Genomic DNA, 23,189 nt, shown 5'->3' with positions numbered 1-23,189 from the left:
ATTCAGCTCCACCCACTCCATAGCCAAGCCTGTGAATGATCGTTGCAGACAGAAAAAGAAACCTGAAGAGAAGTTTAAAAAAGAAAAAAGGCGGGAAAACAATATCAAAGAAAGAAAAAAACCCATAACTTACTTTAAAAAAAGTTAACAAAGTGATGTAAATACTTTCATTTTAAAAGTTTTACAATAGTTAAAGCTTACAGCACCTGGCATTCCCACGTAGTCTCCCATCCAAGTAGTAACCAGGCCCAAGCCTTCTTAGCTTCTGAGATCAGACAAGATTGGGCAATCTTGAGCTGGCATGTCCGTAAGCAAACTCTGCTTGAAAATCTTGGACTTTAAACAAAAGGGCTTTGAAAACATTACAAAGTGCGAAAACTCCCGGCTTTACTGTCAAATTATGATGGAGAAAAGGCAAAAAAAGCTAACAAAGCCATGTAAATACTTTCATTTTAAAAGTTTTTCAATAGTTAAAGCTTACAGCACCTGGTATTCCCAGGTAGTCTCCCATCCAAGTACTAACCAGGCCCAAGCCTTCTTAGCTTCTGAGATCAGACAAGATTGGGCATTCTTCAGCTGGTTGTCCGTACACAAACTCTGCTTGAAAATCTTGAACTTTAAACCAAAGGGGCTTGAACACATATCAAAGAGTGAAAACTCCCGCTTTACTGTCAAATTATGATGGAGAAAAGGCAAAAAAAGCTAACAAAGCCATGTAAATACTTTCATTTTAAAAGTTTTTCAATAGTTAAAGCTTACAGCACCTGGTATTCCCAGGTAGTCTCCCATCCAAGTACTAACCAGGCCCAAGCCTTCTTAGCTTCTGAGATCAGACAAGATTGGGCATTCTTCAGCTGGTTTGTCTGTACACAAACTCTGCTTGAAAATCTTTGAACTTTAAGCCAAAGGGGCTTGAAAACATATCAAAGAGTGAAAACTCCCGCTTTACTGTCAAATTATCATGGAGAAAAGGAAAAAAAGTTGGAGTGGTAAGCTTTTATTTGCAATACAACAAATAAAGTGCACACCTTCTAGAGGCAATGCAATACTGGGGTCGATGAATGGAGCGGATGGAGCAGGCCCTATTGCCGACTCCCTGTTCTAAAAATCCGCTTAATATGACGTATCAGATATTAAACTGACATCAGGGTGCGTAGCACCTTAAGGCCGAGGGCTGGAAAACCCCACCTAATCGATTCAGCTCCACCCCACTCCATAGCCAAGCCTGTGAATGATCGTTGTAGAGCACGCACAGAAAAAGAAACCTGAAGAGAAGTTTAAAAAAAAAAAAAAAAAAAAGAAAAAAGGCGGGAAAACATATCAAAGAAAGAAAATACTCCATAACTTACTTTAAAAAAAAGTTAACAAAGTGATGTAAATACTTTCATTTTAAAAGTTTTACAATAGTTAAAGCTTACAGCACCTGGCATTCCCACGTAGTCTCCCATCCAAGTAGTAACCAGGCCCAAGCCTTCTTAGCTTCTGAGATCAGACAAGATTGGGCAATCTTGAGCTGGCATGTCCGTAAGCAAACTCTGCTTGAAAATCTTGGACTTTAAACAAAAGGGCTTTGAAAACATTACAAAGTGCGAAAACTCCCGCTTTACTGTCAAATTATGATGGAGAAAAGGCAAAAAAAGCTAACAAAGCCATGTAAATACTTTCATTTTAAAAGTTTTTCAATAGTTAAAGCTTACAGCACCTGGTATTCCCAGGTAGTCTCCCATCCAAGTACTAACCAGGCCCAAGCCTTCTTAGCTTCTGAGATCAGACAAGATTGGCATTCTTCAGCTGGTTTGTCTGTACACAAACTCTGCTTGAAAATCTTGAACTTTAAGCCAAAGGGGCTTGAAAACATATCAAAGAGTGAAAACTCCCGCTTTACTGTCAAATTATCATGGAGAAAAGGCAAAAAGTTGGAGTGGTAAGCTTTTATTTGCAATACAACAAATAAAGTGCACACCTTCTAGAGGCAATGCAATACTGGGTCGATGAATGGAGCGGATGGAGCAGGCCCTATTGCCGACTCCCTGTTCTAAAAAGTCCGCTTAATATGACGTATCAGATATTAAACTGACATCAGGGTGCGTAGCACCTTAAGGCCGAGGGCTGGAAAACCCCACCTAATCGATTCAGCTCCACCCCACTCCATAGCCAAGCCTGTGAATGATCGTTGTAGAGCACGCACAGAAAAAGAAACCTGAAGAGAAGTTTAAAAAAAAAAAAAAAAAAAAAGAAAAAAGGCGGGAAAACATATCAAAGAAAGAAAATACTCCATAACTTACTTTAAAAAAAGTTAACAAAGTGATGTAAATACTTTCATTTTAAAAGTTTTACAATAGTTAAAGCTTACAGCACCTGGCATTCCCACGTAGTCTCCCATCCAAGTAGTAACCAGGCCCAAGCCTTCTTAGCTTCTGAGATCAGACAAGATTGGGCAATCTTGAGCTGGCATGTCCGTAAGCAAACTCTGCTTGAAAATCTTGGACTTTAAACAAAAGGGCTTTGAAAACATTACAAAGTGCGAAAACTCCCGCTTTACTGTCAAATTATGATGGAGAAAAGGCAAAAAAAGCTAACAAAGCCATGTAAATACTTTCATTTTAAAAGTTTTTCAATAGTTAAAGCTTACAGCACCTGGTATTCCCAGGTAGTCTCCCATCCAAGTACTAACCAGGCCCAAGCCTTCTTAGCTTCTGAGATCAGACAAGATTGGGCATTCTTCAGCTGGTTTGTCTGTACACAAACTCTGCTTGAAAATCTTGAACTTTAAGCCAAAGGGCTTGAAAACATATCAAAGAGTGAAAACTCCCGCTTTACTGTCAAATTATCATGGAGAAAAGGCAAAAAAGTTGGAGTGGTAAGCTTTTATTTGCAATACAACAAATAAAGTGCACACCTTCTAGAGGCAATGCAATACTGGGTCGATGAATGGAGCGGATGGAGCAGGCCCTATTGCCGACTCCCTGTTCTAAAAGTCCGCTTAATATGACGTATCAGATATTAAACTGACCTCAGGGTGCGTAGCACCTTAAGGCGAGGCTGGAAAACCCCCACCTAATTGATCAGCTCCACCCCACTCCATAGCCAAGCCTGTGAATGATCGGTGTAGAGCACGCACAGAAAAAGAAACCTGAAGAGAAGTTTAAAAAAAAAAAAAAAAAAAAAGAAAAAAAGGCGGGAAAACATATCAAAGAAAGAAATACTCCATAACTTACTTTAAAAAAAAGTTAACAAAGTGATGTAAATACTTCATTTTAAAAGTTTACAATAGTTAAAGCTTACAGCACCTGGCATTCCCACGTAGTCTCCCATCCAAGTAGTAACCAGGCCCAAGCCTTCTTAGCTTCTGAGATCAGACAAGATTGGGCAATCTTGAGCTGGCATGTCCATTAGCAAACTCTGCCTGAAAATCTTGGACATTAAACAAAAGGGCTTTGAAAACATTACAAAGTGCGAAAACTCCCGCTTTACTGTCAAATTATGATGGAGAAAAGGCAAAAAAAGCTACAAAGCCATGTAAATACTTTCATTTTAAAAGTTTTTCAATAGTTAGAAGCACCTGGTTATTCCCAGGTAGTCTCCCATCCAAGTACTAACCAGGCCCAAGCCTTCTTAGCTTCTGAGATCAGACAAGATTGGGCATTCTTCAGCTGGTTTGTCTGTACACAAACTCTGCTTGAAAATCTTGAACTTTAAGCCAAAGGGGCTTGAAAACATTTTCAAAGAGTGAAAACTCCCGCTTTACTGTCAAATTATCATGGAGAAAAGGCAAAAAGTTGGAGTGGTAAGCTTTTATTTGCAATACAACAAATAAAGTGCACACCTTCTAGAGGCAATGCAATACTGGGTCGATGAATGGAGCGGATGGAGCAGGGCCCTATTGCCGACTCCCTGTTCTAAAAAGTCCGCTTAATATGACGTATCAGATATTAAACTGACATCAGGGTGCGTAGCACCTTAAGGCCGAGGGCTGGAAAACCCCACCTAATCGATTCAGCTCCACCCCACTTGTAACGAATTAGCTCAAGAGGAAATATCTAGAATTAATTATAACTGGTTATAATTAATAATAAACATTTAGACTAGATTTGGGAATAAGCTGTAGCAGAATTAATGTTACAATTACTTGATCTGTCCGTCCACGGAGCAGATAATATAATTATTTATCAATTCTGGGAATGATTATCCCCCCTCTTGTCAGGAAAGGTAGCTTTCCCACTCTGCGTACTCGCAGTAATTTAGCATGTAAACTTAAAGGGTCAAACGTTCAGTGACTCCAGATGTGAGCAGCACACAGAAACAAACGATTGTGAATTTAAAGAATTTAATAAACACGGCTATAGGTAACATACAACAATTAGACAAACATATACATACAGGGTAAAGAAAAGTGATGAAAAGAGAATGGCAGTATTACACATCAATTTACCACAGCCTAATGAGAATCGCCAGAGAATTCTTAAGTTCACCTTAAAAAGGGGTTTAAACGTGCATCTAAATAGTTACTTGCATTGGTCCTTATTTCATGCAAAAGAGTCCTGATGCGGTAGGGTCACGATCTTCGATCCTTAGGCCTGGCGCTGGAGGTTGTCCTTGAAGGTAAACTTTCCAAAGAGTCAAAGTGTTGAAAGAGGTGTCTCGGAAGGAAGAAGAGAAGTTCTGAGCATTCGTGCCTGTGTGACGCTCTTTTTTGAATGCTTTCTGGCACGCCCATCATGTGGCCTGAATAGCCAATCACAAGTGTGACATTTTGGCGGGAGAAGTTCCCTTTGTCTGGGTTTACAACTGACCGGAATTTTTTAGGGCTGGTCCAGAGAGAGACTGTAGTTTGTTGCAGTTACAATTTCTACCTTATAGAAATTGTATGATGTATTTTGTGATCACATGGTATGCATCACTGTTCCAGTAGTAAAGAGAAGTTCCTTCTGACACCAAGAAAGGGACCTTTAGGAGGTAGGAAAGTAGAGATACACTTATACACTTAATTATAGGTAATTAGAGTTTACCTAATGCACAATAGAAAGTTGTAACTAGTATAATTCATACAAGGGAACGTACACACAACGCGTGCATATACGGGATCCACTTATAATCACATATTCCTAGCACAAGATACAGACAATATGTTTTAAGTGTGTGCGTGATTGTGTATTGCGAAGGTGGGGCCAGACAGGAGGTCTTTGGAATGCTTTGAAGCTTGGAGCCCCGATGAGCAGTTTGCAGACCCCGTCTGCTTCGCATCGTCTTGGTGACAGTGGGGGCAGACGGGACAATCAGGCTGAGGGTCCAGGTTGTAATTTGTATGTAAATGTCAAAGGTTAAAAGGTTCTTTGAAGATCAACCATCTATGATCCTACGCAGACGCTACATTTGTGACAGTGGGGGAAGACGGGACGATCAGAGTGAGGGTCCAGGGTTGTAATTGGTATGTAAATGTCAAAGGTTAAAAGGTTCTTTGAAGATCAACCATCTGTGATCCTACGCAGACGCTACACCACTCCATAGCCAAGCCTGTGAATGATCGTTGCACGCACAGAAAAAGAAACCTGAAGAGAAGTTTAAAAAAAGAAAAAAGGTGGGAAAACATATCAAAGAAAGAAAATACTCCATAACTTACTTTAAAAAAAAGTTAACAAAGTGATGTAAATACTTCACCTGGCATTCCCACGTAGTCTCCCATCCAAGTAGTAACCAGGCCCAAGCCTTCTTAGCTTCTGAGATCAGACAAGATTGGGCAATCTTGAGCTGGCATGTCCGTAAGCAAACTCTGCTTCAAAATCTTGGACATTAAACAAAAGGGCTTTGAAAACATTACAAAGTGCGAAAACTCCCGCTTTACTGTCAAATTATCAACACTGGTGTACCACAGGGCTGTGTGCTGAGCCCCTTCCTCTACTCCCTCTTCACCCATGACTGTCGACCTATGTATGGATCAAACTCCGTTATTAAGTTTGCAGATGACACCACGGTGATAGGTCTCATCGACAACAACGATGAGACTGCCTACAGGGAGGAGGTCCAGCATCTGGCCACTTGGTGCACAGAAAATAACCTTCTTTTAAACACCACCAAGACCAAGGAGCTCATTGTGGACTTCAGGAGGGAGAGAAGAGGCTCGCATGATCCCATCCACATCAATGGGATGACTGTGCAGCCTGTTACATCCTTCAAGTTCCTGGGGACCCACATCTCAGAGGACCTGTCCTGGAGCATTAACACCTCCAGCCTGGTCAAGAAGGCTCACCAGCGCCTCTTCTTCTTGAGAACATTAAAAAAGAACCAGCTACCCACTACCATCCTGTTGAACTTTTACCGCTCTACAATAGAGAGCATCCTTACCAGCTGTCTCACAGTGTGGTATGGAAGCTGCACTGTTGCTGAGCGTAAGGCGATGCAGCGGGTGGTGAAAACTGCCCAGCGCATCACAGGGACTCCACTTCCATCCATTGAGGAAATCCAGAGGAAGCACTGTCTGCGTCGAGCTCACAGTATTCTTAAGGACTCCTCCCACCCGGCCCACGAACTGTTCTCTCTCCTGCCATCAGGCAGACGGTTCAGGCTACCACGGACAAGAACCAGCAGACTTAGGAACAGCTTTTTTCCCAGAGCTGTTTCCTTGCTGAACTCCTCTGCCCCCCACATTCACTCTTGATAATCACTGCACTGCACATATCACTTTGTACTGCACATATCACTTTGTACTGCACATATCACTTTGTACTGCACATATCACCTTATGTATAGCACATATCACTTTATGTATATATATATATAACTTAACTTATTTGAACTGTATCCTGCACTTGCTGCTTATTGCACTTCTGGTTAGACCTAAACTACATTTCGTTGCCCTGTACTTGTACATGTGTAATGACAATAAAGTTGAATCTAATCTAAAAATTATGATGGAAAAAAGGCAAAAAAAGCTAACAAAGCCATGTAAATACTTTCATTTTAAAAGTTTTTCAACAGTTAAAGCACCTGGTATTCCCAGGTAGTCTCCCATCCAAGTACTAACCAGGCCCAAGCCTTCTTAGCTTCTGAGATCAGACAAGATTGGGCATTCTTCAGCTGGTTTGTCTGTACACAAACTCTGCTTGAAAATCTTGAACTTTAAGTCAAAGGGGCTTGAAAACATATCAAAGAGTGAAAACTCCCGCTTTACTGTCAAATTATCATGGAGAAAAGGCAAAAAGTTGGAGTGGTAAGCTTTTATTTGCAATACAACAAATAAAGTGCACACCTTCTAGAGGCAATGCAATACTGGGTCGATGAATGGAGCGGATGGAGCAGGCCCTATTGCCGACTCCCTGTTCTAAAAAGTCCGCTTAATATGACGTATCAGATATTAAACTGACATCAGGGTGCGTAGCACCTTAAGGCCGAGGGCTGGAAAACCCCACCTAATCGATTCAGCTCCACCCCACTCCATAGCCAAGCCTGTGAATGATCGTTGCACGCACAGAAAAAGAAACCTGAAGAGAAGTTTAAAAAAAGAAAAAAGGCGGGAAAACATATCAAAGAAAGAAAATACTCCATAACTTACTTTAAAAAAAAGTTAACAAAGTGATGTAAATACTTTCATTTTGAAAGTTTTACAATAGTTAAAGCTTACAGCACCTGGCATTCCCACGTAGTCTCCCATCCAAGTAGTAACCAGGCCCAAGCCTTCTTAGCTTCTGAGATCAGACAAGATTGGGCAATCTTGAGCTGGCATGTCCGTAAGCAAACTCTGCTTCAAAATCTTGGACATTAAACAAAAGGGCTTTGAAAACATTACAAAGTGCGAAAACTCCCGCTTTATTGTCAAATTATGATGGAGAAAAGGCAAAAAAAGCTAACAAAGCCATGTAAATACTTTCATTTTAAAAGTTTTTCAACAGTTAAAGCACCTGGTATTCCCAGGTAGTCTCCCATCCAAGTACTAACCAGGCCCAAGCCTTCTTAGCTTCTGAGATCAGACAAGATTGGGCATTCTTCAGCTGGTTGTCTGTACACAAACTCTGCTTGAAAATCTTGAACTTTAAGCCAAAGGGGCTTGAAAACATATCAAAGAGTGAAAACTCCCGCTTTACTGTCAAATTATCATGGAGAAAAGGCAAAAAGTTGGAGTGGTAAGCTTTATTTGCATACAACAAATAAAGTGCACACCTTCTACAGGCAATGCAATACTGGGTCGATGAATGGAGCGGATGGAGCAGGCCCTATTGCCGACTCCCTGTTCTAAAAAGTCCGCTTAATATGACGTATCAGATATTAAACTGACATCAGGGTGCGTAGCACCTAAGGGCCGAGGGCTGGAAAACCCCACCTAATCGATTCAGCTTCCACCCCACTCCATAGCCAAAGCCTGTGAATGATCGTTGCAACGCACAGAAAAAGAAACTGAAGAGAAGTTTAAAAAAAGAAAAAAGGCGGGGGAAAACATATCAAAGAAAGAAAATACTCCATAACTTACTTTAAAAAAAGTTAACAAAGTGATGTAATACTTTCATTTTGAAAGTTTTACATAGTAAGCTTACAGCACCTGGCATTCCCACGTAGTCTCCCATCCAAGTAGTAACCAGGCCCAAGCCTTCTTAGCTTCTGAGATCAGACAAGATTGGGCAATCTTGTCCGTAAGCAAACTCTGCTTGAAAATCTTGGACTTTAAACAAAAGGGCTTTGAAAACATTACAAAGTGCGAAAACTCCCTGCTTTACTGTCAAATTATGATGGAGAAAAGGCAAAAAAAGCTAACAAAGCCATGTAAATACTTTCATTTTAAAAGTTTTTCAACAGTTAAAGCACCTGGTATTCCCAGGTAGTCTCCCACCCAAGTACTAACCAGGCCCAAGCCTTCTTAGCTTCTGAGATCAGACAAGATTGGGCATTCTTCAGCTGGTTTGTCTGTACACAAACTCTGCTTGAAAATCTTGAACTTTAAGCCAAAGGGGCTTGAAAACATATCAAAGAGTGAAAACTCCCGCTTTACTGTCAAATTATCATGGAGAAAAGGCAAAAAGTTGGAGTGGTAAGCTTTTATTTGCAATACAACAAATAAAGTGCACACCTTCTAGAGGCAATGCAATACTGGGTCGATGAATGGAGCGGATGGAGCAGGCCCTATTGCCGACTCCCTGTTCTAAAAAGTCCGCTTAATATGACGTATCAGATATTAAACTGACATCAGGGTGCGTAGCACCTTAAGGCCGAGGGCTGGAAAACCCCACCTAATCGATTCAGCTCCACCCCACTCCATAGCCAAGCCTGTGAATGATCGTTGTAGAGCACGCACAGAAAAAGAAACCTGAAGAGAAGTTTAAAAAAAAAAAATTAAAAAAAAGAAAAAAGGCGGGAAAACATATCAAAGAAAGAAAATACTCCATAACTTACGTTAAAAAAAAGTTAACAAAGTGATGTAAATACTTTCATTTTAAAAGTTTTACAATAGTTAAAGCTTACAGCACCTGGCATTCCCATGTAGTCTCCCATTCAAGTAGTAACCAGGCCCAAGCCTTCTTAGCTTCTGAGATCAGACAAGATTGGGCAATCTTGAGCTGGCATGTCCATAAGCAAACTCTGCTTGAAAATCTTGGACTTTAAACAAAAGGGCTTTGAAAACATTACAAAGTGCGAAAACTCCCGCTTTACTGTCAAATTATGATGGAGAAAAGGCAAAAAAGCTAACAAAGCCATGTAAATACTTTCATTTTAAAAGTTTTTCAACAGTTAAAGCACCTGGTATTCCCACGTAGTCTCCCATCGAAGTAGTAACCAGGCCCAAGCCTTCTTAGCTTCTGAGATCAGACAAGATTGGGCAATCTTGAGCTGGCATGTCCGTAAGCAAACTGTGCTTAAAAATCTTGGACTTTAAACCAAAGGGGCTTGAACACATATCAAAGAGTGAAAACTCCCACTTTACTGTCAAATTATGATGGAGAAAAGGCAAAAAAAGCTAACAAAGCCATGTAAATACTTTCATTTTAAAAGTTTTTCAATAGTTAAAGCTTACAGCACCTGGTATTCCCAGGTAGTCTCCCATCCAAGTACTAACCAGGCCCAAGCCTTCTTAGCTTCTGAGATCAGACAAGATTGGGCAATCTTCAGCTGGTTTGTCCGTACACAAACTCTGCTTGAAAATCTTGAACTTTAAACCAAAGGGGCTTGAAAACATATCAAAGAGTGAAAACTCCCGCTTTACTGTCAAATTATCATGGAGAAAAGGCAAAAAGTTGGAGTGGTAAGCTTTTATTTGCAATACAACAAATAAAGTGCACACCTTCTAGAGGCAATGCAATACTGGGTCGATGAATGGAGCGGATGGAGCAGGCCCTATTGCCGACTCCCTGTTCTAAAAAGTCCGCTTAATATGACGTATCAGATATTAAACTGACATCAGGGTGCGTAGCACCTTAAGGCCGAGGGCTGGAAAACCCCACCTAATCGATTCAGCTCCACCCCACTCCATAGCCAAGCCTGTGAATGATCGTTGTAGAGCACGCACAGAAAAAGAAACCTGAAGAGAAGTTTAAAAAAAAAAAAAAAAAAAGAAAAAAGGCGGGAAAACATATCAAAGAAAGAAAATACTCCATAACTTACTTTAAAAAAAAGTTAACAAAGTGATGTAAATACTTTCATTTTGAAAGTTTTACAATAGTTAAAGCTTACAGCACCTGGCATTCCCATGTAGTCTCCCATCCAAGTAGTAACCAGGCCCAAGCCTTCTTAGCTTCTGAGATCAGACAAGATTGGGCAATCTTGAGCTGGCATGTCCATAAGCAAACTCTGCTTGAAAATCTTGGACTTTAAACAAAAGGGCTTTGAAAACATTACAAAGTGCGAAAACTCCCGCTTTACTGTCAAATTATGATGGAGAAAAGGCAAAAAAGCTAACAAAGCCATGTAAATACTTTCATTTTAAAAGTTTTTCAATAGTAGTTAAAGCACCTGGTATTCCCACGTAGTCTCCCATCCAAGTAGTAACCAGGCCCAAGCCTTCTTAGCTTCTGAGATCAGACAAGATTGGGCAATCTTGAGCTGGCATGTCCGTAAGCAAACTCTGCTTGAAAATCTTGGACTTTAAACCAAAGGGGCTTGAACACATATCAAAGAGTGAAAACTCCCGCTTTACTGTCAAATTATGATGGAGAAAAGGCAAAAAAAGCTAACAAAGCCATGTAAATACTTTCATTTTAAAAGTTTTTCAATAGTTAAAGCTTACAGCACCTGGTATTCCCAGGTAGTCCTCCCATCCAAGTACTAACCAGGCCCAAGCCTTCTTAGCTTCTGAGATCAGACAAGATTGGGCATTCTTCAGCTGGTTTGTCTGTACACAAACTCTGCTTGAAAATCTTGAACTTTAAGCCAAAGGGGCTTGAAAACATATCAAAGAGTGAAACTCCCGCTTTACTGTCAAATTATCATGGAGAAGAAAAGGCAAAAAGTTGGAGTGGTAAGCTTTTATTTGCAATACAACAAATAAAGTGCACACCTTCTAGAGGCAATGCAATACTGGGTCGATGAATGGAGCGGATGGAGCAGGCCCTATTGCCGACTCCCTGTTCTAAAAAGTCCGCTTAATATGACGTATCAGATATTAAACTGACATCAGGGTGCGTAGCACCTTAAGGCCGAGGGCTGGAAAACCCCACCTAATCGATTCAGCTCCACCCCACTCCATAGCCAAGCCTGTGAATGATCGTTGTAGAGCACGCACAGAAAAAGAAACCTGAAGAGAAGTTTAAAAAAAAAAAAAAAAAGAAAAAAGGCAGGAAAACATATCAAAGAAAGAAAATACTCTATAACTTACTTTAAAAAAAGTTAACAAAGTGATGTAAATACTTTCATTTTAAAAGTTTTACAATAGTTAAAGCTTACAGCACCTGGCATTCCCACGTAGTCTCCCATCCAAGTAGTAACCAGGCCCAAGCCTTCTTAGCTTCTGAGATCAGACAAGATTGGGCAATCTTGAGCTGGCACTGTCCAGTAAGCAAACTCTGCTTGAAAATCTTGGACTTTAAACAAAAGGGCTTTGAAAACATTACAAAGTGCGAAAACTCCCGCTTTACTGTCAAATTATGATGAAGAAAAGGCAAAAAAAGCTAACAAAGCCATGTAAATACTTTCATTTTAAAAGTTTTTCAACAGTTAAAGCACCTGGTATTCCCAGGTAGTCTCCCATCCAAGTACTAACCAGGCCCAAGCCTTCTTAGCTTCTGAGATCAGACAAGATTGGGCATTCTTCAGCTGGTTTGTCCGTACACAAACTCTGCTTGAAAATCTTGAACTTTAAACCAAAGGGGCTTGAACACATATCAAAGAGTGAAAACTCCCGCTTTACTGTCAAATTATCATGGAGAAAAGGCAAAAAGTTGGAGTGGTAAGCTTTTATTTGCAATACAACAAATAAAGTGCACACCTTCTAGAGGCAATGCAATACTGGGTCGATGAATGGAGCGGATGGAGCAGGCCCTATTGCCGACTCCCTGTTCTAAAAAGTCCGCTTAATATGACGTATCAGATATTAAACTGACATCAGGGTGCGTAGCACCTTAAGGCCGAGGGCTGGAAAACCCCACCTAATCGATTCAGCTCCACCCCACTCCATAGCCAAGCCTGTGAATGATCGTTGTAGAGCACGCACAGAAAAAGAAACCTGAAGAGAAGTTTAAAAAAAAAAAAAAAAAAAAAGAAAAAAGGCGGGAAAACATATCAAAGAAAGAAAATACTCCATAACTTACTTTAAAAAAAAGTTAACAAAGTGATGTAAATACTTTCATTTTAAAAGTTTTACAATAGTTAAAGCTTACAGCACCTGGCATTCCCACGTAGTCTCCCATCCAAGTAGTAACCAGGCCCAAGCCTTCTTAGCTTCTGAGATCAGACAAGATTGGGCAATCTTGAGCTGGCATGTCCGTAAGCAAACTCTGCTTGAAAATCTTGGACTTTAAACAAAAGGGCTTTGAAAACATTACAAAGTGCGAAAACTCCCGCTTTACTGTCAAATTATGATGGAGAAAAGGCAAAAAAAGCTAACAAAGCCATGTAAATACTTTCATTTTAAAAGTTTTTCAATAGTTAAAGCTTACAGCACCTGGTATTCCCAGGTAGTCTCCCATCCAAGTACTAACCAGGCCCAAGCCTTCTTAGCTTCTGAGATCAGACAAGATTGGGCATTCTTCAGCTGGTTTGTCCGTACACAAACTCTGCTTGAAAATCTTGAACTTTAAACCAAAGGGGCTTGAACACATATCAAAGAGTGAAAACTCCCGCTTTACTGTCAAATTATGATGGAGAAAAGGCAAAAAAAGCTAACAAAGCCATGTAAATACTTTCATTTTAAAAGTTTTTCAATAGTTAAAGCTTACAGCACCTGGTATTCCCAGGTAGTCTCCCATCCAAGTACTAACCAGGCCCAAGCCTTCTTAGCTTCTGAGATCAGACAAGATTGGGCATTCTTCAGCTGGTTTGTCTGTACACAAACTCTGCTTGAAAATCTTGAACTTTAAGCCAAAGGGGCTTGAAAACATATCAAAGAGTGAAAACTCCCGCTTTACTGTCAAATTATCATGGAGAAAAGGCAAAAAGTTGGAGTGGTAAGCTTTTATTTGCAATACAACAAATAAAGTGCACACCTTCTAGAGGCAATGCAATACTGGGTCGATGAATGGAGCGGATGGAGCAGGCCCTATTGCCGACTCCCTGTTCTAAAAAGTCCGCTTAATATGACGTATCAGATATTAAACTGACATCAGGGTGCGTAGCACCTTAAGGCCGAGGGCTGGAAAACCCCACCTAATCGATTCAGCTCCACCCCACTCCATAGCCAAGCCTGTGAATGATCGTTGTAGAGCACGCACAGAAAAAGAAACCTGAAGAGAAGTTTAAAAAAAAAAAAAAAAAAAAAGAAAAAAGGCGGGAAAACATATCAAAGAAAGAAAATACTCCATAACTTACTTTAAAAAAAAGTTAACAAAGTGATGTAAATACTTTCATTTTAAAAGTTTTACAATAGTTAAAGCTTACAGCACCTGGCATTCCCACGTAGTCTCCCATCCAAGTAATAACCAGGCCCAAGCCTTCTTAGCTTCTGAGATCAGACAAGATTGGGCAATCTTGAGCTGGCATGTCCGTAAGCAAACTCTGCTTGAAAATCTTGGACTTTAAACAAAAGGGCTTTGAAAACATTACAAAGTGCGAAAACTCCCGCTTTACTGTCAAATTATGATGGAGAAAAGGCAAAAAAAAGCTAACAAAGCCATGTAAATACTTTCATTTTAAAAGTTTTTCAATAGTTAAAGCACCTGGTATTCCCAGGTAGTCTCCCATCCAAGTACTAACCAGGCCCAAGCCTTCTTAGCTTCTGAGATCAGACAAGATTGGGCATTCTTCAGCTGGTTTGTCTGTACACAAACTCTGCTTGAAAATCTTGAACTTTAAGCCAAAGGGGCTTGAAAACATATCAAAGAGTGAAAACTCCCGCTTTACTGTCAAATTATCATGGAGAAAAGGCAAAAAGTTGGAGTGGTAAGCTTTTATTTGCAATACAACAAATAAAGTGCACACCTTCTAGAGGCAATGCAATACTGGGTCGATGAATGGAGCGGATGGAGCAGGCCCTATTGCCGACTCCCTGTTCTAAAAAGTCCGCTTAATATGACGTATCAGATATTAAACTGACATCAGGGTGCGTAGCACCTTAAGGCCGAGGGCTGGAAAACCCCACCTAATCGATTCAGCTCCACCCCACTCCATAGCCAAGCCTGTGAATGATCGTTGTAGAGCACGCACAGAAAAAGAAACCTGAAGAGAAGTTTAAAAAAAAAAAATTAAAAAAAAAGAAAAAAGGCGGGAAAACATATCAAAGAAAGAAAATACTCCATTACTTACTTTAAAAAAAGTTAACAAATTGATGTAAATACTTTCATTTTAAAAAGTTTTACAATAGTTAAAGCTTACAGCACCTGGCATTCCACGTAGTCTCTCCATCCAAGTAGTAACCAGGCCCAAGCCTTCTTAGCTTCTGAGATCAGACAAGATTGGGCAATCTTGAGCTGGCATGTCCGTAAGCAAACTCTGCTTGAAAATCTTGGACATTAAACAAAAGGGCTTTGAAAACATTACAAAGTGCGAAAACTCCCGCTTTACTGTCAAATTATGATGGAGAAAGGCAAAAAAAAAAAGCTAACAAAGCCATGTAAATACTTTCATTTTAAAAGTTTTTCAATAGTTAAAGCACCTGGTATTCCCAGGTAGTCTCCCATCCAAGTACTAACCAGGCCCAAGCCTTCTTAGCTTCTGAGATCAGACAAGATTGGGCATTCTTCAGCTGGTTTGTCTGTACACAAACTCTGCTTGAAAATCTTGAACTTTAAGCCAAAGGGGCTTGAAAACATATCAAAGAGTGAAAACTCCCGCTTTACTGTCAAATTATCATGGAGAAAAGGCAAAAAGTTGGAGTGGTAAGCTTTTATTTGCAATACAACAAATAAAGTGCACACCTTCTAGAGGCAATGCAATACTGGGTCGATGAATGGAGCGGATGGAGCAGGCCCTATTGCCGACTCCCTGTTCTAAAAAGTCCGCTTAATATGACAGTATCAGATATTAAACTGACATCAGGGTGCGTAGCACCTTAAGGCCGAGGGCTGGAAAACCCCACCTAATCGATTCAGCTCCACCCCACTCCATAGCCAAGCCTGTGAATGATCGTTGTAGAGCACGCACAGACAAAGAAACCTGAAGAGAAGTTTAAAAAAAAAAAAAAAAAAAAAAGAAAAAGGCGGGAAAACATATCAAAGAAAGAAAATACTCCAATAACTTACTTTAAAAAAAAGTTAACAAAGTGATGTAAATACTTTCATTTTAAAGTTTTACAATAGTTAAAGCTTACAGCACCTGGCATTCCCACGTAGTCTCCCATCCAAGTAGTAACCAGGCCCAAGCCTTCTTAGCTTCTGAGATCAGACAAGATTGGGCAATCTTGAGCTGGCATGTCCGTAAGCAAACTCTGCTTCAAAATCTTGGACATTAAACAAAAGGGCTTTGAAAACATTACAAAGTGCGAAAACTCCCGCTTTACTGTCAAATTATGATGGAGAAAAGGCAAAAAAAGCTAACAAAGCCATGTAAATACTTTCATTTTAAAAGTTTTTCAACAGTTAAAGCACATGGTATTCCCAGGTCGTCTCCCATCCAAGTACTAACCAGGCCCAAGCCTTCTTAGCTTCTGAGATCAGACAAGATTGGGCATTCTTCAGCTGGTTTGTCTGTACACAAACTCTGCTTGAAAATCTTGAACTTTAAGCCAAAGGGGCTTGAAAACATATCAAAGAGTGAAAACTCTCCCGCTTTACTGTCAAATTATCATGGAGAAAAGGCAAAAGTTGGAGTGGTAAGCTTTTATTTGCAATACAACAAAATAAAGTGCACACCTTCTAGAGGCAATGCAATACTGGGTCCGATGAATGGAGCGGATGGAGCAGGCCCTATTGCCGCTCCCATGTTCTAAAAGTCCGCTTAATATGACGTATCAGATATTAAACTGACATCAGGGTGCGTAGCACCTTAAGGCCGGGCAGGCTGGAAAACCCCACCTAATCGATTCAGCTCCACCCCACTTGTAACGAATTAGCTCAAGAGGAAATATCTAGAATTATTATAACTGGTTATAATTAATAATAAACATTTAGACTAGATTTGGGAATAAGCTGTAGCAGAATTAATGTTACAATTACTTGATCTGTCCGTCCACGGAGCAGATAATATAATTATTTATCAATTCTGGGAATGATTATCCCCCCTCTTGTCAGGAAAGGTAGCTTTCCCACTCTGCGTACTCGCAGTAATTTAGCATGTAAACTTAAAAGGGTCAAACGTTCAGTGACTCCAGATGTGAGCAGCACACAGAAACAAACGATTGTGAATTTAAAGAATTTAATAAACACGGCTATAGGTAACATACAACAATTAGACAAACATATACATACAGGGTAAAGAAAGTGATGAAAAGAGGAATGGCAGTATTACACATCAATTTACCACAGCCTAATGAGAATCGCCAGAGAATTCTTAAGTTCACCTTAAAAAAGGGTTTAAACGTGCATCTAAATAGTGTACTTGCATTGGTTCCTTATTTCATGCAAAAGAGTCCTGATGCGGTAGGGTCACGACTTTCGATCCTTAGGCCCTGGCGCTGGAGGTTGTCCTTGAAGGTAAACTTTCCAAAGAGTCAAAGTGTTGAAAGAGGTGTCTCGGAAGGAAGAAGAGAAGTTCTGAGCATTCGTGCCTGTGTGACGCTCTTTTTTGAATGCTTTCTGGCACGCCCAATCATGGTGGCCTGAATAGCCAATCACAAGTGTGACATTTTGGCGGGAGAAGTTCCCTTGTCTGGGTTTTACAACTGACCGGAATTTTTTAGAGGGCTGGTCCAGAGAGAGACTGTAGTTTGTTGCAGTTACAATTTCTACCTTATAGAAATTGTATGATGTATTTGTGATCACATGGTATGCATCACTGTTCCAGTAGTAAAGAGAAGTTCCTTCTGACACCAAGAAAGGGACCTTTAGGAGGTAGGAGAAGTAGAGATACACTTATACACTTAATTATAGGTAATTAGAGTTTACCTAATGCACAATAGAAAGTTGTAACTAGTATAATTCATACAAGGGAACGTACACACAACGCGTGCATATACGGGATCCACTTATAATCACATATTCCTAGCACAAGATACAGACAATATGTTTTAAGTGTGTGCGTGATTGTGTATTGCGAAGGTGGGGCCAGACAGGAGGTCTTTGGAATGCTTTGAAGCTTGGAGCCCCGATGAGCAGTTTGCAGACCCCGTCTGCTTCGCATCGTCTTGGTGACAGTGGGGGGCAGACGGGACAATCAGGCTGAGGGTCCAGGTTGTAATTTTGTATGTAAATGTCAAAGGTTAAAAGGTTCTTTGAAGATCAACCATCTATGATCCTACGCAGACGCTACATTTGTGACAGTGGGGGAAGACGGGACGATCAGAGTGAGGGTCCAGGGTTGTAATTGGTATGTAAATGTCAAAGGTTAAAAGGTTCTTTGAAGATCAACCATCTGTGATCCTACGCAGACGCTACACCACTCCATAGCCAAGCCTGTGAATGATCGTTGCACGCACAGAAAAAGAAACCTGAAGAGAAGTTTAAAAAAAGAAAAAAAGGTGGGAAAACATATCAAGAAAGAAAATACTCCATAACTTACTTTAAAAAAAAGTTAACAAAGTGATGTAAATACTTCACCTGGCATTCCCACGTAGTCTCCCATCCAAGTAGTAACCAGGCCCAAGCCTTCTTAGCTTCTGAGATCAGACAAGATTGGGCAATCTTGAGCTGGCATGTCCGTAAGCAAACTCTGCTTCAAAATCTTGGACATTAAACAAAAGGGCTTTGAAAAACATTACAAAGTGCGAAAACTCCCGCTTTACTGTCAAATTATCAACACTGGTGTACCACAGGGCTGTGTGCTGAGCCCCTTCCTCTACTCCCTCTTCACCCATGACTGTCGACCTATGTATGGATCAAACTCCGTTATTAAGTTTGCAGATGACACCACGGGTGATAGGTCTCATCGACAACAACGATGAGACTGCCTACAGGGAGGGAGGTCCAGCATCTGGCCACTTGGTGCACAGAAAATAACCTTCTTTTAAACACCACCAAGACCAAGGAGCTCATTGTGGACTTTCAGGAGGGAGAGAAGAGGCTCGCATGATCCCATCCACATCAATGGGATGACTGTGCAGCCTGTTACATCCTTCAAGTTCCTGGGGACCCACATCTCAGAGGACCTGTCCTGGAGCATTAACACCTCCAGCCTGGTCAAGAAGGCTCACCAGCGCCTCTTCTTCTTGAGAACATTAAAAAAGAACCCAGCTACCCACATACCATCCTGTTGAACTTTTTACCGCTCTACAACTAGAGAGCATCCTTACCAGCTGTCTCACAGTGTGGTATGGAAGCTGCACTGTTGCTGAGCGTAAGGCGATGCAGGCGGGTGGGTGAAAACTGCCCAGCGCATCACAGGGACTCCACTTCCATCCATTGAGGAAATCCAGAGGAAGCACTGTCTGCGTCGAGCTCACAGTATTCTTAAGGACTCCTCCCACCCGGCCCACGAAACTGTTCTCTCTCCTGCCATCAGGGCAGACGGTTCAGGCTACCACGGACAAGAACCAGCAGACTTAGGAACAGCTTTTTTCCCAGAGCTGTTTCCTTGCTGAACTCCTCTGCCCCCCACATTCACTCTTGATAATCACTGCACTGCACATATCACTTTGTACTGCACTATCACTTGTACTGCACATATCACTTTGTTACTGCACATATCACCCTTATGTATAGCACATATCACTTTATGTATATATATATAACTTAACTTATTTGAACTGTATCCTGCACTTGCTGCTTATTGCACTTCGGGTTAGACCTAAACTACATTTCGTTGCCCTGTACTTGTACATGTGAATGAACAATAAAGTTGAATCTAATCTAAAAATTATGATGGAAAAAAGGCAAAAAAAGCTAACAAAGCCATGTGTAAATACTTTCATTTTAAAAGTTTTTCAAAAGTTTTTCAATAGTTAAAGCACCTGTATTCCCAGGTAGTCTCCCATCCAAGTACTAACCAGGCCCAAGCCTTCTTAGCTTCTGAGATCAGACAAGATTGGGCATTCTTCAGCTGGTTTGTCTGTACACAAACTCTGCTTGAAAATCTTGAACTTTAAGTCAAAGGGGCTTGAAAACATATCAAAGAGTGAAAACTCCCCGCTTTACTGTCAAATTATCATGGAGGAAAAGGTCAAAAAGTTGAGTGGTAAGCTTTTATTTGCAATACAACAAATAAAGTGCACACCTTCTAGAGGCAATGCAATACTGGGTCGAGGATGGAGCGATGGAGCAGGCCCTATTGCCGACTCCCTGTTCTAAAAAGTCCGCTTAATATGACGTATCAGATATTAAACTGACACAGGGTGCGTAGCACACCTTAAGGGCCGAGGCTGGAAAACCCCACCCAATCGATTCAGCTCCACCCCACTCCATAGCCAAGCCTGTGAATGATCGTTGCACGCACAGAAAAAGAAACCTGAAGAGAAGTTTAAAAAAAGAAAAAAGGCGGGAAAACATATCAAAGAAAGAAAATACTCCATAACTTACTTTAAAAAAAAGTTAACAAAGTGATGTAAATACTTTCATTTTGAAAGTTTTACAATAGTTAAAGCTTACAGCACCTGGCATTCCCACGTTTCGCTCCATCCAAGTAGTAACCAGGCCCCAAGCCTTCTTAGAGCTTCTGAGATCAGACAAGATTGGGCAATCTTGAGCTGGCATGTCCGTAAGCAAACTCCTGCTTCAAAATCTTGGACTTAAACAAAGGGCTGTGAAAACATTACAAAGTGCGAAAACTCCGCTTTTATGTCAAATTATGATGTGAGAAACAAGGCAAAAAAAAGCTAACAAAGCCATGTAATACTTTCATTTAAAAGTTTTTCAACAGTAAAGCACCTGGTATTCCCAGGTAGTCTCCCATCCAAGTACTAAACCAGGCCAAGCCTGTCTTAGCTTCTGAGATCAGACAAGATTGGGCATTCTTCAGCTGGTTTGTCGGTACACAAACTCTGCTAGAAAATCTTGAACTTTAAGCCAAAGGGGCTTGAAAACATATCAAAGAGTGAAAACTCCCGCTTTACTGTCAAATTATCATGGAGAAAAGGCAAAAAGTTGGAGTGGTAAGCTTTTATTTGCAATACAACAAATAAAGTGCACACCTTCTACAGGCAATGCAATACTGGGTCGATGAATGGAGCGGATGGAGCAGGCCCTATTGCCGACTCCCTGTTCTAAAAGTCCGCTTAATATGACGTATCAGATATTAAACTGACATCAGGGTGCGTAGCATCTTAAGGCCGAGGGCTGGAAAACCCCACCTAATCGATTCAGCTCCACCCCACTCCATAGCCAAGCCTGTGAATGATCGTTGCACGCACAGAAAAAGAAACCTGAAGAGAAGTTTAAAAAAAGAAAAAAGGCGGGAAAACATATCAAAGAAGAAAATACTCATAACTTACTTTAAAAAAAAGTTAACAAAGTGATGTAATACTTTCATTTTGAAAGTTTTACAATAGTTAAAGCTTACAGCACCTGGCATTCCCACGTAGTCTCCCATCCAAGTAGTAACCAGGCCCAAGCCTTCTTAGCTTCTGAGATCAGACAAGATTGGGCAATCTTGAGCTGGCACGTCCATAAGCAAACTCTGCTTGAAAATCTTGGACTTTAAACAAAAGGGCTTTGAAAACATTACAAAGTGCGAAAACCCCTGCTTTACTGTCAAATTATGATGGAGAAAAGGCAAAAAAAGCTAACAAAGCCATGTAAATACTTTCATTTTAAAAGTTTTTCAACAGTTAAAGCACCTGGTATTCCCAGGTAGTCTCCCACCCAAGTACTAACCAGGCCCAAGCCTTCTTAGCTTCTGAGATCAGACAAGATTGGGCATTCTTCAGCTGGTTTGTCCGTACACAAACTCTGCTTGAAAATCTTGAACTTTAAACCAAAGGGGCTTGAAAACATATCAAAGAGTGAAAACTCCCGCTTTACTGTCAAATTATCATGGAGAAAAGGCAAAAAGTTGGAGTGGTAGCTTTTATTTGCAATACAACAAATAAAGTGCACACCTTCTAGAGGCAATGCAATACTGGGTCGATGAATGGAGCGGATGGAGCAGGCCCTATTGCCGACTCCCTGTTCTAAAAAGTCCGCTTAATATGACGTATCAGATATTAAACTGACATCAGGGTGCGTAGCACCTTAAGGCCGAGGGCTGGAAAACCCCACCTAATCGATTCAGCTCCACCCCACTCCATAGCCAAGCCTGTGAATGATCGTTTGGAGCACGCACAGAAAAAGAAACCTGAAGAGAAGTTTAAAAAAAAAAAAATTAAAAAAAGAAAAAAGGCGGGAAAACTATATCAAAGAAAGAAAATACTCCATACTTACGTTAAAAAAAAGTTAACAAAGTGATGTAAATACTTTCATTTTAAAAGTTTTACAATAGTTAAAGCTTACAGCACCTGGCATTCCCATGTAGTCTCCCATTCAAGTAGGTAACCAGGCCCAAGCCTTCTTAGCTTCTGAGATCAAGACAAGCATTGGGCAATCTTGAGCTGGCATGTCCTTAAGCAAACTCTGCTTGAAAATCTTGGACTTTAAACAAAAGGGCTTTGAAAACATTACAAAGTGCGAAAACTCCCGCTTTACGGTCAAATTATTGATGCGAGAGAAAAGGCCTATATAAAAAACTGGCTAACAAAGCCATTGTCACATACTTTTTCATTTTAAAAGCTTTTTCAATAGTTAACAGCTTTAAAGCACCTGGTATTCCCACGTAGTCTCCCATCGAAGTTAGTAATACCAGGCCCAAGCCTTCTTAGCTTCTGAGATCAGACAAGATTGGGCAATCTTGAGCTGGCATGTCCGTAAGCAAACTGTGCTTAAAAATCTTGGACTTTAAACCAAAGGGGCTTGAACACATATCAAAGAGTGAAAACTCCCACTTTACTGTCAAATTATGATGGAGAAAAGGCAAAAAAAAGCTAACAAAGCCATGTAAATACTTTCATTTTAAAAGTTTTCAATAGTTAAAGCTTACAGCACCTGGTATTCCCAGGTAGTCTCCCATCCAAGTACTAACCAGGCCCAAGCCTTCTTAGCTTCTGAGATCAGACAAGATTGGGCAATCTTGAGATGGCATGTCCGTACACAAACTCTGCTTGAAAATCTTGAACTTTAAACCAAAGGGGCTTGAAAACATATCAAAGAGTGAAAACTCCCGCTTTACTGTCAAATTATCATGGAGAAAAGGCAAAAAGTTGGAGTGGTAAGCTTTATTTGCAATACAACAATAAAGTGCACACTTCTAGAGGCAATGCAAAACTGGTCGATGAATGGAGCGGATGAAGCAGGCCCTATTGCGACTCCCTGTTCTAAAAAGTCCGCTTAATATGACGTTATCAGATATTAAACTGACATCAGGGTGCGTAGCACCTTAAGGCCGAGGGCTGGAAAACCCCCCCTAATCGATTCAGCTCCACCCCACTCCATAGCCAAGCCTGTGAATGATCGTTGTAGAGCACGCACAGAAAAAGAAACCTGAAGAGAAGTTTAAAAAAAAAA

At 40.7% G+C, this 23,189-nt stretch overlaps 12 pseudogenes; all 12 read right to left on the bottom strand.

The window, feature by feature from the left end:
* Nucleotides 1-194: 194 nt before the first annotated feature.
* LOC114781665 (uncharacterized) lies at nucleotides 195-313 on the bottom strand (annotated as a pseudogene).
* A 439-nt stretch (nucleotides 314-752) lies between these two features.
* LOC114781669 (uncharacterized) lies at nucleotides 753-871 on the bottom strand (annotated as a pseudogene).
* A 540-nt stretch (nucleotides 872-1,411) lies between these two features.
* Nucleotides 1,412-1,530, bottom strand: LOC114781664 (uncharacterized; annotated as a pseudogene).
* An 816-nt stretch (nucleotides 1,531-2,346) lies between these two features.
* Nucleotides 2,347-2,465, bottom strand: LOC114781663 (uncharacterized; annotated as a pseudogene).
* Nucleotides 2,466-2,625: 160 nt separating this feature from the next.
* On the bottom strand, nucleotides 2,626-2,744 carry LOC114781668 (uncharacterized; annotated as a pseudogene).
* A 4,867-nt stretch (nucleotides 2,745-7,611) lies between these two features.
* On the bottom strand, nucleotides 7,612-7,730 carry LOC114781662 (uncharacterized; annotated as a pseudogene).
* A 2,260-nt stretch (nucleotides 7,731-9,990) lies between these two features.
* Nucleotides 9,991-10,109, bottom strand: LOC114781670 (uncharacterized; annotated as a pseudogene).
* A 2,678-nt stretch (nucleotides 10,110-12,787) lies between these two features.
* LOC114781661 (uncharacterized) lies at nucleotides 12,788-12,906 on the bottom strand (annotated as a pseudogene).
* Nucleotides 12,907-13,066: 160 nt separating this feature from the next.
* Nucleotides 13,067-13,185, bottom strand: LOC114781659 (uncharacterized; annotated as a pseudogene).
* Nucleotides 13,186-13,345: 160 nt separating this feature from the next.
* On the bottom strand, nucleotides 13,346-13,464 carry LOC114781667 (uncharacterized; annotated as a pseudogene).
* Nucleotides 13,465-14,003: 539 nt separating this feature from the next.
* LOC114781666 (uncharacterized) lies at nucleotides 14,004-14,122 on the bottom strand (annotated as a pseudogene).
* Nucleotides 14,123-15,870: 1,748 nt separating this feature from the next.
* Nucleotides 15,871-15,989, bottom strand: LOC114781660 (uncharacterized; annotated as a pseudogene).
* Nucleotides 15,990-23,189: the final 7,200 nt, after the last annotated feature.

This window comes from Denticeps clupeoides, unplaced genomic scaffold, assembly GCF_900700375.1.
Source record: "Denticeps clupeoides unplaced genomic scaffold, fDenClu1.1, whole genome shotgun sequence".
Classification (NCBI taxonomy): domain Eukaryota; kingdom Metazoa; phylum Chordata; class Actinopteri; order Clupeiformes; family Denticipitidae; genus Denticeps; species Denticeps clupeoides.
This window is presented reverse-complemented; position numbering and strand designations above follow the sequence as displayed.